The sequence below is a fragment of the Periplaneta americana genome, chromosome 15 (genome assembly GCF_040183065.1).
Source record: "Periplaneta americana isolate PAMFEO1 chromosome 15, P.americana_PAMFEO1_priV1, whole genome shotgun sequence".
In the NCBI taxonomy this organism is placed as follows: Eukaryota; Metazoa; Arthropoda; class Insecta; order Blattodea; family Blattidae; genus Periplaneta; species Periplaneta americana.
In genome coordinates this window covers 41664949-41678361 of record NC_091131.1, presented here as the reverse complement: position 1 = coordinate 41678361, position 13413 = coordinate 41664949, and the positions used below count along the sequence as shown (strand labels likewise).

Below are 13413 nucleotides of genomic sequence, written 5' to 3'. Positions count from 1 at the left end.
CTACTTGAAGAAAGATCTAACAGTTCTTCTTGCAGCGATAGACCGGTAGGTGTACTGTCAAATGGATTTATTACCCAATTCCAGTCACACAATTTAATGTCGTTTTCTCCGAAAAAAGCATTTGCGGAAATTAGTGCTTAAGTTTTCTAAATGACCCTCCACTTTTTCATCATTCTCTTTTGTTTTTATTTGTTATTCCATAACTGTATTTTCTTACAAAAAGCGTTGACCCTTTCACTTAAATCAAATATGTTTGCATTATTTCCTTGAAGTTGAAGATTAATTGAATTAAGTTTTTCGAGCATATCTACTAAGTAGGATAGCTTCATTAAAAAAAAGTCGTGCATGCTTATGACTCTCCTCGCCAAAAAAATATCGATATTTCAATTCTCAGTTCGTAGACGCGCTTGGACACCTTACCGCGTGACAACTATCTGGATGAAGAATATAGAGTTCTGGGTCATGACGACTGCCTATTTTAGCCCTTGAACTTGCAAGTGACATATAGGCCCTACTGAAGCATTCCTATATCACAGGTTTACGAAATTTATACCATCATTAAACAATGCTTATAGTATCTTTTGATGAAAAATTAAATCACTTATTCCCAACAATATTTAGTCCACACCTGTGTAGTAACGGTCAGTGCGTCTGGCCGAGAAACCAGGTGGCCCGGGTTCGAATCTCGGTCGGGGCAAGTTATCTGGTTGAGGTTTTTTCCGGGGTTTTCCCTCAACCCAATACGAGCAAATGCTGGGTAACTTTCGGTGCTGGACCCCGGACTCATTTCACCGGCATTATCACTTTCATATCATTCAGACGCTAAATAACCTAGATGTTGATACAGCGTCGTAAAATAACCCAAGAAAATATTAAAAAAAAACAATATTTATAGGCTGCCCCCAAATACGATAATTAGAATTTCTCGTTATCTTGGATTTTTAAAAAATAGGTACACTTATATCATAAATTAATGAAGATAGAGTCACAGTCTACTATATACAGTCGCGAAGCTTGAGGTGTTTTTTTTTGCAAATCTCGTGATAAAGCGCTCCAAGCGGTTAGCAACTAGAAACAATAGACTATCCATGGTCGACTTTGGACTGTGTCGTATTTCTATCGAGTGCTAGCTCGTTGCGTATTTCACATTGATGCTTGTGAAATGTTCGTTATTGTTTATAATGAAAATGTTAATGGCTAAAATATAATAATTGGAATAATTACATGGGACAAGGAGGAGACGTTTGTAGTGCTATAAACAGTAGCAACAGTAAGAGAAAGAGGCCAGAGTTATCCTTTTTCCGATTTCCGAAAGATTCAGAAAGGTTCCTGGGTTTCCACAAGAATGCTGTGCAGAAACAAAACTGTTAATTTGAAGTTCTTTGTGACTGTTAGAATACATTATATCCTTAAATTTCACAATGAAATGTTTCAGTCTAACCGAAAGGACATTAGATACCGGTTAAACTTCTGTCAGGCTGCTAAATTTCCAGAGAAATAAAGGCTAGGTCTATTTTTTTTTTCAGAGGATATATTTTTAATTGTAGCTATTAATTTTGTTATTATTTTTATGTGTTATTTTACTAAAGACGTAGAAAAATTAAGTTTGTTTTAATGAAATTTATTGATCACGTTTTATTTTCAATTCTGGTGGGATTATTATTGCTTAGGCCTACTTTTTTCTTCAAAGGATATATTTTTAATTATAGCTGTTAATTTTGTTGTTATTTTTATTTGTTGCTTTACTAGAGACGTAGAAAAAGTCTGTTACAATAAAATTTATTGATCACGTTTTATTTCCAATTCTGCTGTGATTATTATTGCTTAACCTCATCCCACTTTGTTAACTACGTAAGCCTACACTACAAGTACCGGTACACGTAAGTTACTCCATTAATTCATATTTCCATTATTATTGTTCTAAAGAGAAATGCAAATTAATATTTATTGGTTTCATAGTTAATTATCGCTATAATCTTGAATCAGAGAAGCTATTATAGTAAATTTCAGTTCGTTTTACACAAACAAAAATTATATTAACTTATTTCTTGCAGGTATCTTCGAGTTTATGGTGGAATTTAATATACTTCATTAAAATAATAAATTAACTTTATGCATTTAATATTTCAATAATAGAAGGAAGGTGTTAATTTTTCCAAAAGAACACGACAACGAAAGTGTAACATATTTTGTCGGCTGCTAGGAGAGAAATCTGCGATGATGAGGCGATAGAAGCGATCCTAGTGGTGGGCAACTACCCATGTTTGCATTTTTACTACATATTGAGCTTCACGACTGTATATAGTAGACTGTGATAGAGTCATGAAATTTTTATGGCAGGTACATATTAATTAGCTCTTTGAAATTAATGGAGTGGTTTGCTTTTAAATTTCGTCGTTGAATTTTAAAAAATTTAAAATTAACGAAAATATTGGAAAAAAATAATGTTCATATATATATATATATATATATTAATTTTGTACATATGTGGTGTTTAGTTAAGAAAATAGTGCATTCATTTTATCATGTGATATATTCTCATTACACCAGAAAAAATAGAGAGCTTTGACTAAAATTCTGTGAGATATGTGTACCTAACTGATGACTCATGCGTAACAATTTTTTTGTAATTACAGTATTTGAGGGTACTCTATAAATATTCTGTTGGGGATAAGTGACTTAATTTTTCATCAAAAGATAGCCTACTATAAGCATTGTTTAATGCATGGTATAAATTTCGTAAACCCGTGACATTGGAATGTTTCAGTAGGGCCTATATGTCATTTGCAAGTTATATATTAGTCAGTTTACAATGCCTTCTGACATTTTCTGACAGCCAAATATTAATTTACAGTTGCTGATAAATGTATCGCACTGCAAGATACCACTCCCCTCTATCTCTCCATAGGTATTCTCCTAATTGTCTTCTTTCCATAGCTTCCAGAATGCCCTTCTTCCATGATGTCATAGATCTTCTTCTTTTTCTTCTTTTTCTTCTTCTTGATGGGGTCCAATCATATGCCAACCTCGGTAATCTTTCCTTATTCATTCGCATCATATGCCCATACCATATTAGTTGTTTTGTGAAAATATTCTCTACAATATCATACTTAACTTGCATTTCTCTCTGATTATATCGTTTCTAATTCTATCTCTTCTTGAAATGCCTGCTGATCGTCTCCAATAATCCATTTCTAAGGCCAAAAATGTATTTTTGAATGCCTTTTGTAATTGCCAAGTTTCTGCCCTATATAAAGTTGTACTTCTCACAATTGATTTATAAATTTTATGTTTAGTTTCAATTCTGATTTATTATTTGCAAGTTCAAGAGCTAAAATAGACAAGTCATCATGTCTCAGTACCCTAAAACAACAATGATTTATGTTTCCATATCTTCACAAAGAGCATAGAAAAATCTGGTTTTTATGTAATTAATTATTATACATCAATAACTACTGTCAAAACAATATTTAGTCCAGGATTTAGTGGAACAACTAACAAGTCACCCGCAGACGCTCTGCTTTTTTAATCTCATATTTTCAATCCAGAAAGTTCGAAATTCATCGGTATCTGCGGCGAACATTCGGGTAACAGGAAATGACGTCATAATATGGCGCGACTGCAATATATCAGAAGCGATAGCCAGTGTCGCCAATCGACTTAAATTCCCGCTTATTGGGTTACTCTCATCCTAGATCATATATGTAACAGATATGTCGGGGTTATAGGCTTTGAGGTTAACAACTTTTGTCAGGTTTACTACGCTGCCATCTAGTTGTTACATAAGGAGTCACGTCATAATACCCATTTGAATTGCATTAGCGACTGTGCTGCCATCTCGTATTCGTTTACGGCGATCCTGGCGGTTGTTCTTTTCAAAGTGCTGCCGATTTTAATGTAGCAAGGAGTTATCTGTTACATATATGATCTAGGCTCTCATCTATCTTTGTATCTTATATTATAAGGGAGGAGGGCCGCAGAATTATCGAAGGCAAAAAAAAAAAAAAAAAAGAGGGCGCGAAATACGAAAGTGTAAGAACCGCTTATGTTCGTGTGTGACAGCAGTCGGACTTCTATGCACGTGTAGAAAATCGCGAGCACAGTAATTTTACCGCGGGTATCTGGTTTGACTTGGGAGAGGAGAGCGTCCTGCGCGAATGGACGGGAAGGGTTGTACAAAATGGCGTAGATAAAAGTAGCCCGTGTAAATATAGAGTAAATACAGAAGAAAAATACAGAACCTAAGTGCTGAAAACGACTTACCTTTTATAGAAGTTGTTGAAAGGGGCTTCCTGCAGCATCAATACGCAGCGCGCCACTTTCTAACTAAACTCTATATTGCTCTCTTTACCGGTTGTCCTCTGTCCGAAAACTTGTCCCTGAAAATTTCCCGGTTTGGATCACATTCTGCACTTCTTTGGAAGGAAAAGCATGTTAAATGTTTTTACCTCCATTGAAATTTATTGGCCAGATTTCAGCGCGGTCTATGGAAAAACTGATATGCATTGACGAGTATAACGTAAATTAATTGTTAAATATGTCAGAAAAAAAAGCATCTGGATATGCGTTAACAAGTTGCAGTTACCTTCGCTTGTGGAAAACGTGCAATTGTCATACGTTGACGCGATAAGTAAGTCAAGGGAGATATGTAAAGATTTATGAGCTTTCTGCGACCTTCAGGGTTGCGTCATCGACTCTGTAAAAGCAACCCAGAAGCTCATGCCTACCGACACAGTTTATTTTCTTGTACTTAGTTGATACAGTATGGGAGTTGTTAATAAAGTTCAGATAACATTACAATTTAAAAAAAAATAGCAATAAATTATAGCGAGGATCACGTAAGAATAGTTCCTAGAAGGGTTTAATTTGGCCGTCTCTTCAGTGTTGCCAACTAATACCAGATATCACCAAAGAGGGTAAAGTCACAATTCCATGTGCTGAAATAATAATAATAATAATAATAATCATCATCATCATCATCATCATCATCCTTGCATGTATTGGGCCTAGTGGCCCATTACATTCTCTTGCCAACGCTTGAACGGTCTGCCCACAGGATGGTAATTTAAAATTTGGCGTGGAATTCTAGAACGAGGCATTCTGATGACATGTGATCTCCAGTTTTGTCTGTATTTCTGTAGGTATTCCGTAATCGGTTCAATCTGCAGTTCTTTCATAATGTCAAAATTTTTAATGTGATCCATTCTCGTGTATCCCGCTGTACGACACATAAATCCCATTTCTACCGCCGTTAATCTTTGTGAATCAATATTACGAATCGTCCAAGCTTCACTACTAAAACAGAGTATAGGTCTGGCCAATGTTTTATAAATTCTGGTGCGCGTGTGTTTTTGTACTAAGGTTGGTTTGAATATCTGATTAATTATCCCCATTGCTCTGTTGAATTTAATAATTTTCTCATTCAAATCCTTTTCTCCTTCATATGAAATTTTGTAACCGAGATAACTAAAATTTTTTACTTGTTCGATGATCTTATTATTGATGCATATTTTGCTACGGACTGGTTCCTTTCCTTAAAAAAAAAAAATAGATTTGTCAGTTGAAATTTTCATATTGAAACTTTCTGCCATTTGATTAAAGTTGTAAACCAAACGTTGTAAATTATCTTCTGAAGTTGCCATAAACACAATATCATCAGCAAATAATAAAGTATCTATTTGGGACAAACGACTTATTTGTATACTTCCATGTGGTTTCAATCTCCATTCTTAATAATGTGATTCATGTATATTATAAATAATAGAGGAGATAAACTACAACCCTGTCTCGCTCCTTGATTTATTCGTTTCCATTCTGAATATGATAATAATATAGTGTTATTAACCATAACAATGTCTTGCTTATTTACTTACTTACCACATCTCATCTTTATGTTGGGAGGTGTTTTCTAAATGGTTCAATAATTTGTGAAAGAGTAGCCTATATTTTCTTCCTGACCTTTCGCACATTATGTTGGTAATTAGTAGATTAGTATAATAAAAACTGTGTAGCAGAATTAAACTAAAATACATAGAATGTTAATATATTACATATAATGTTAGATAATTAATAGAAAAACATTATTATGAGGCAATTTTGAAAATACAGCACTATCAGGATGCATGTCTAAAGAAAGAAGTTAGCATGTAGTCAGTGACCGTTTAAGTCAGTATAATTAGAGTGAATTGCTAAGAAGGTTATCCTTTAAGCTATTTTTAAAAGTGTTTATTGTCTTGCAGCCCCTAATACTTTGTGAAAAGGAATTCCATTGTCGCGAGGTGGATACTGTAAAAGATGATGAATAACAAGACGTTCTATGAAGAGGTATACTTAAAGGCGCGTCTCCACTATTAAACATTTAACAACAACATGTTAAATGTTAAATTGTTTACCGTTAACATTCCAACATGTTGATTGAACATGTTAATGCTAATTTCATTTAACACTTTGTCCACACTGTTAAACATGTTAAACTCGACTTTCTTTGCGCAGTCCACCATAAACAGTCTATGAGACTTTAATATAGATAGTGTTTTATTTTCAAACCTTGGACAATGGACTCAGATGATGATCTGACTTTTGTAATTGCCTCTATTGCTTGTTACAAGGCTTTGAAAAGGAAGAAAATGAGAATGTGGATGCGGCAATATCTTAGTAAAAGACACTATGCAGGATATCTTACATTCTAAACGAGCTTAAAGTTGAATACAGTATCGATTTGGATTCAAAAACTTGCTGAGAAAGTCAGAACACGATTTTAATATAGTGCTGCAAAAATACTTCCTGTTACATCAAAGAAATACACAATTTAAGAGCAGCCATTTCATCTCAATTAAAAAAATTACAGCGCGATCGATTATCATAGGACCTACGACATGATAGATGTTAAAGGAGTGGGTAATACCGTATAATTATTCTTTCCGAAGTTTTACGAACTTCAACATACATCACCAAATACGACCATTACTGACGTCAACATAGCATTAACGTTTAGCGTACAACGAGAGTGCGAAAACTCTCTATTGTATTCTCGAGAATAATAATTAAATAATAATTCCAGTTCTCTAAAACAGTCGGACTTCTTAGTTTTGCCCGTGTATTCTTTTGCAGACACATCTCTCAAACAAGGCCTTTCCATCAGTGCATTACTTTTATTCTAATGTATTTTCCTTAGTCCACTCCATTACTTCGAACAACTTACAGCCGACACCAAGGACCAATGATAGTATAAAAATGATCAAGATACGCGCCACAAAATCGGAACTTATAGTTGTTGCTATGGAAACTGTACGAACTTCGCCGAACTGTACCGACGCTGCACGAGCAAATGAATTGACTTGACATGTTTTCCATTTCTGCTGGAAAACACGCCAACGTGTTAAAAGTGTTAAATTCAACATATTTAGTTAACATGTAAAGTCAATTGAGACTTGAAATGTCCATATACATGTTAAATTCAACATGTTATATTTAATATGTTGTTAAATGTTTAATAGTGGAGACGCGCCTTAACGTGCCACAGATAAGTGATCTGCATTTTGCAAAGATTTTCTCCAAATGTAGTGCGAATGCCAGGTAATCCTCGAACACACCAATTCGACCTACAAATCTACGCAATTAATACATCGGCGTGAATTAAACGGTTTAAAAACATACATCGCGGGTTTCATGCTGCATTGTGCTTACAGGAACACCAACACGACGGCCTTGCTGTGATTGAGCAGTCTGGTGCAATTTTTTGTACTTAACCTCTTTGGTAAATTACTTTATTAATAGATACAGTGATTTTGTTTGACGTGGACAAAATTCTGAAAATCCAATTAATTTTCCAATTTACGCGTTCAGTAATACAAGCGTTAAATTCCGCGTTGACATTGTATCTAAGAGGTAATATAATGATATTTCTGTAATATAAAAGTAACTCTGTTTTTAATTATGGTACTGGATACCAACAATGACATAATTATCAGGGTTTAATATGCCATACAAAAATGCATGCATTATGCAGATTAATTGAATCTGGTACACAATTACAGGGTGGTAGTGAAGCTCTGCTCCCATATTCACAGTATGAAATGTAGAACATGTAGGCTACCAATACGTCCGCAGCACTATACAGAAGTTGGTAGAGTTTGTGTTCATCATCAGGACATTTAGTCGTTAGGAAATTGTTTATCGTTTGTCTTTTGTTATTTATTATTTGGAGCGTTGTGCTTGTAAATACATCATTTGTCCTTTGTTATGTATTATTTGGAGCGTTGTGCTTGTAAATACATCATTTGTCCTTTGTTATATATTATTTGGAGCGTTGTGCTTGTAAATACATCATTTGTCCTTTGTTATGTATTATTTGGGGCGTTGTACTTGTAAATACATCATTTGTCCTTTGTTGTGTATTATTTGGGGCGTTGTGCTTGTAAATACATCATTTGTCCTTTGTTATGTATTATTTGGGGCGTTGTGCTTGTAAATACATCATTTGTCCTTTGTTATGTATTATTTGGGGCGTTGTGCTTATAAATACATCATTTGTCCTTTGTTATGTATTATTTGGGGCGTTGTGCTTGTAAATACATCATTTGTCCTTTGTTATGTATTATTTGGGGCGTTGTGCTTGTAAATACATCATTTGTCCTTTGTTGTGTATTATTTGGGGCGTTGTGCTTGTAAATACATCATTTGTCCTTTGTTATGTATTATTTGGGGCGTTGTGCTTGTAAATACATCATTTGTCCTTTGTTATGTATTATTTGGGGCGTTGTGCTTATAAATACATCATTTGTCCTTTGTTATGTATTATTTGGGGCGTTGTGCTTGTAAATACATCATTTGTCCTTTGTTATGTATTATTTGGGGCGTTGTGCTTGTAAATACATCATTTGTCCTTTGTTATGTATTATTTGGGGCGTTGTGCTTGTAAATACATCATTTGTCCTTTGTTATATATTATTTGGAGCGTTGTGCTTGTAAATACATCATTTGTCCTTTGTTATGTATTATTTGGGGCGTTGTGCTTGTAAATACATCGTTTGTCCTTTGTTATGTATTATTTGGAGCGTTGTGCTTGTAAATACATCATTTGTCCTTTGTTATGTATTATTTGGGGCGTTGTGCTTGTAAATACATCGTTTGTCCTTTGTTATGTATTATTTTGGGCGTTGTGCTTGTAAATACATCATTTGTCCTTTGTTATGTATTATTTGGGGCGTTGTGCTTGTAAATACATCATTTGTCCTTTGTTATGTATTATTTGGGGCGTTGTGCTTGTAAATACATCATTTGTCCTTTGTTATGTATTATTTGGAGCGTTGTGCTTGTAAATACATCATTTGTCCTTTGTTATGTATTATTTGGGGCGTTGTGCTTGTAAATACATCGTTTGTCCTTTGTTATGTATTATTTGGAGCGCTGTGCTTGTAAATACATCATTTGTCCTTTGTTATGTATTATTTGGGGCGTTGTGCTTGTAAATACATCATTTGTCCTTTGTTATTTATTATTTGGATCGTTGTGCTAGTAAATACGCCTTGAATTTTGCAAATTTGAAGCTTGATTGAGAGGTGATACCATCTTGCGCTCTTATATTTTCACCTTTTCCGTTCTCTATCCAACAGTCTTCAAAAGAACACTGAACAGCTTTTGTTTTCTTTAGACCCGAAGAATCACTATGCTTTCATTGTTTCGACTGTTATTTTGTCTGTGGTATGTAGTAGTGGATCCAGGTTTCATCAGTGGTCACAAACCGCCTCAAAAATCGTTCGTATTTTTCTCCATTCGAGCCAGACAATTCCTCGAAATTTGACATTGGATGTGCCTCATGTTTCGGTGTTAACAAACGCGCAACATATCTTGCGGAGACTTTGCACATGCCCAAGACATTGACTAAGATGTGCCGCACCCGTTCAGTTGAGATATGCATAACCTCGCTAATTTCCCGCACTTTCAGTCAATGGTCATTAAACACCCTACCGTGGATTTTCCTACGATTTCTTCACTTGTTCCTGTTACTGGTTGTCCACTTCTGGGGTCGTCTTCCACACTCTCTCGACCATGTTTAGATAGTGTCGTTCATTTTTTCACAGTCGAAAACGCTGGAGCTGATTTCCCCAGTGTAGCACCCATGTCTGTTTTAATTCCTGTTAGAATCATTCACTTTTTTCCGAAATATTTAATGATAGCAGGAAGCTCGATATTTTCAAGTTTTGTCAATCTGTTCGGCTCACAACTTCAAAATTAAACTACTCAAAATGTAGTCCACAAGAAATTGTGATTTTTCGTGGTTGAATTATTTTAAAAGGCCGCTAAAAATGGCGGCTTTGTTAACACGTTTTCATTACCATCTATGTGTCAGTCCACTAACTTTTTAAACGCACCTGGTACATAGCTTGTTTCATTCTCTTCATTAGACACACTTAAATCGTATAGGAAATCGTATTTATTTATTCTAATTTCATTACCCTAATACCTTTATAGACGTTACACGAGTTAGGGATTTACAGAAATGCTCTGTCACTTTTTGTAACAATGATTAGGAGAAAAATTCGCTCCGGCGCCGAGGATCGAACCCGGGTCGTTGGTTCTATGTACCAAGTGCTCTAACCACTGAGCTACGCCGAAGTTCAATCCACAGCGTCGGATCGAATCTTCCTTCTCTAGTGTTTTTTTCTTTGTGGCCTGACTCTCCTCTAATAATGCAGTAATCATTGTTACCATACCAATTATATTCTGTAGGACCAAAAATTAATCTTTACGTAGACTTTTTTGTAGGTAAGACTACAAATGTTCAATGTTCACACACATACTGTCCGCATTTCACGAGAAGATCCGAGCAAGGAATGCAAGTTTTTCCCCCACTCTTATAACCTACCCCCCACACGAAACGGGCCGGCCATTGACTGAGTCTTTTTTGTCCCAGCCGACCAATGACATCACGCCCATCCATCTTCTTCTTCAAGAACGCTGAGTCACTGGCGTACTCTCTCCTCTTACCCCGCAAGGACTATACTCCCCTCGCAGGGATCATCTCGTGAAATTCATGCGTTTCCGCAGCACTGAACCCATTCATTATTATGTATTTATTGGTGGGAAAGGTCCAGTGTTTTAATTATATTTGGCTTTAAAATTTAGATAATTATCTAGCATGTTATCTTTCTCATTAATTTAAAAAAAAATGGTAAGCTTTTATTCGTATATGAGCCCACTAGTGGCATCGTACTTTAATAAATTCGTTCTTAAATTAATCAGGAAATCATCGGCGCTCATTGGAACTCGTTTTTAAATTAATCGTTGAAATCTATCCATCCTGATCCGACTCATCAGATTGTAATGCAGGTGAAGCTGATGGCTTATAGATTGTGAAGTCTATGACTGATGCGCTTAGCGGGCGACAAATGCGCGTTAATGAGGTTAATACAAAATAAACTGTGTCCAAACGTTACTGGCAATGGATTACGTTCTTATCAAAGAGTTACATGTTCATGGAAATCAGAAACAGCTCCTGAAACGGAAGAAGATGTGTTTTTACTGAAAAGTTAATTAAAAGGAGAATGCATATAAAAGTCCAGAATTACAGGAAGATTACTTACTTCTACTTTTTACTTTTATAGGCGTTTCCACTTTCAGCGGTTGCCTTTTATTCCCCTTTTCCATTGCTGTCGGTCATCCCAAGATCCATTTTCCAACCCTCTAGCTTCCATGGCCTCAGCAACTCCTCCTCTCCGTGAAAAGTGGAGGTCGCCCTTTTCTTCTCCTCCCTGGAGGTAACCAATTCAAAACTTTTTTAGGCCACCGCTCCTCGGCCATCCACTGAACATGCCCAAACCATTGAAGTCTTCGGCATTCCAAACAGTCGATCACATCTTCTGGTATGTTCCACTTTTCAAAAATCGTGTCATTTCTGACCCTCTAGAGACGAGATATGCATAGACTCCTTCTTAGTCCATCCATTTCCACAGATCTAACACGGTCTATTTGTCTTTCTTTCAGAGTCCAGCTCTTCCCTCCATAAGTCAAGTTACTCTCTACAATTACATCAAATATAATTTTCTTTGTTTCCATTCTAACATCCCTATTCAAAAGCATAAGTTGTTTTATAGCATTTCTTGCTTGTATGACACGATTTTCCATATCTTTAAAGCATGTACCAGATTGGTGGAGAACCGATCCCAAATATTTAAATTGATCCACTGACTTCGCTATGCCATTAGAGAATTTCAAATTCCTGCCATCCCCTCCATTTACTAGATATTCTGTCTTTGTAAAATTTACCACAAGGCCTGCCGAGTTATAACAATTAATTAGTTTTCTCATCACACATTTAATATCATCTCGACCTTGTGCAATGATTGCCTGATCATCTGCGAAGAGTAATGAATGAATAAATCGATCTTCCACTCTAATTCTCATATTTCGACATGAATCATTCCAATGTGCTAAAGCTGTGTCCAAATAGATCTTAAATAAAGATGGGGACATCCCATATCCTTGTCTCAGTCCTTTGATGTATTAAAAACTCAGAAGATTATTGTGTCAATATGACCGAAGCGCAACGAGGTTCTATGTCACCCGAGGATTCCGCGTCTTGTCCATGGGTTGGTGATACAGGTTTTAGCAAGTTTTGTATTCTGTTGGCTGTTATACATTAAATTAAAAAACTAATTTAAATCAGTTTGTAATTTTATTAAATTTAACAACTTAAGCTACAGGCAAGCTCCTTCCTTACATGCGCCTACAAATAAAGGAGTGGCGTAGAACTATCTAGAAGCAGAGTCCTCGATAACTCAACCTTATACTGCGTTTCACAATATCTGACAGGCGACGTAAACATTGCCGGTAGAGGAAGGGAGAAACATGCTTGCTATTGAACCAATGGCAGAGGTCCCATTCTAAGCTTATCGTGAAGTTGGGCGGTTTGAAGCGTTCTATCTCCGCCTAACTTCAGTATAAGCGTGGAAAGTAGCCTCTGCCGTTGTTTGATTAGCAAGTATCTTTCTCCCTTCCAACCCATTTAGAATTTAGCCTATGATATTCTTTGAGGGCTAATGCCTCCTGCACGTATGCAGGGTAGCTCTGATTCACTCTTTAGGTGAGCTAACTTAGAGAGTGTTCGACCTTGTTCTCTTGTTCATCGTCTCTCGTGTTGGGTATGAAGCACTTTCACTGGTTTACGGTCACTATTCACTGATTCTGCCGCGCCCTTTGCATCATTTTACTATTCACATTATCATTCGCGTTGCTGCTGGCACTTCAGAACACATTTCACTTTCCACCGACTGATGTTTCCTTCGACAGTTTTTTCCATGTTTATCTGCTTCTTGCGCGCCTCGTCCACTGCTTCCCCGCTCTCTGTGTAAATGTATCCGTCCATCTGGTTCTCTGTCTTCCTGCACTCCGCTTCCCTATCCTGGGGTCCCA

General features: G+C 36.1%; 1 protein-coding gene across 2 annotated transcripts in view; it reads left to right on the top strand.

Annotated features, from left to right (window-relative positions):
* The window catches only part of LOC138714818 (scoloptoxin SSD14-like), a 270565-nt gene that overhangs the window by 55390 nt on the left and 201762 nt on the right, over window positions 1-13413 (top strand). The gene's annotated exons all lie outside the window — the stretch shown is intronic.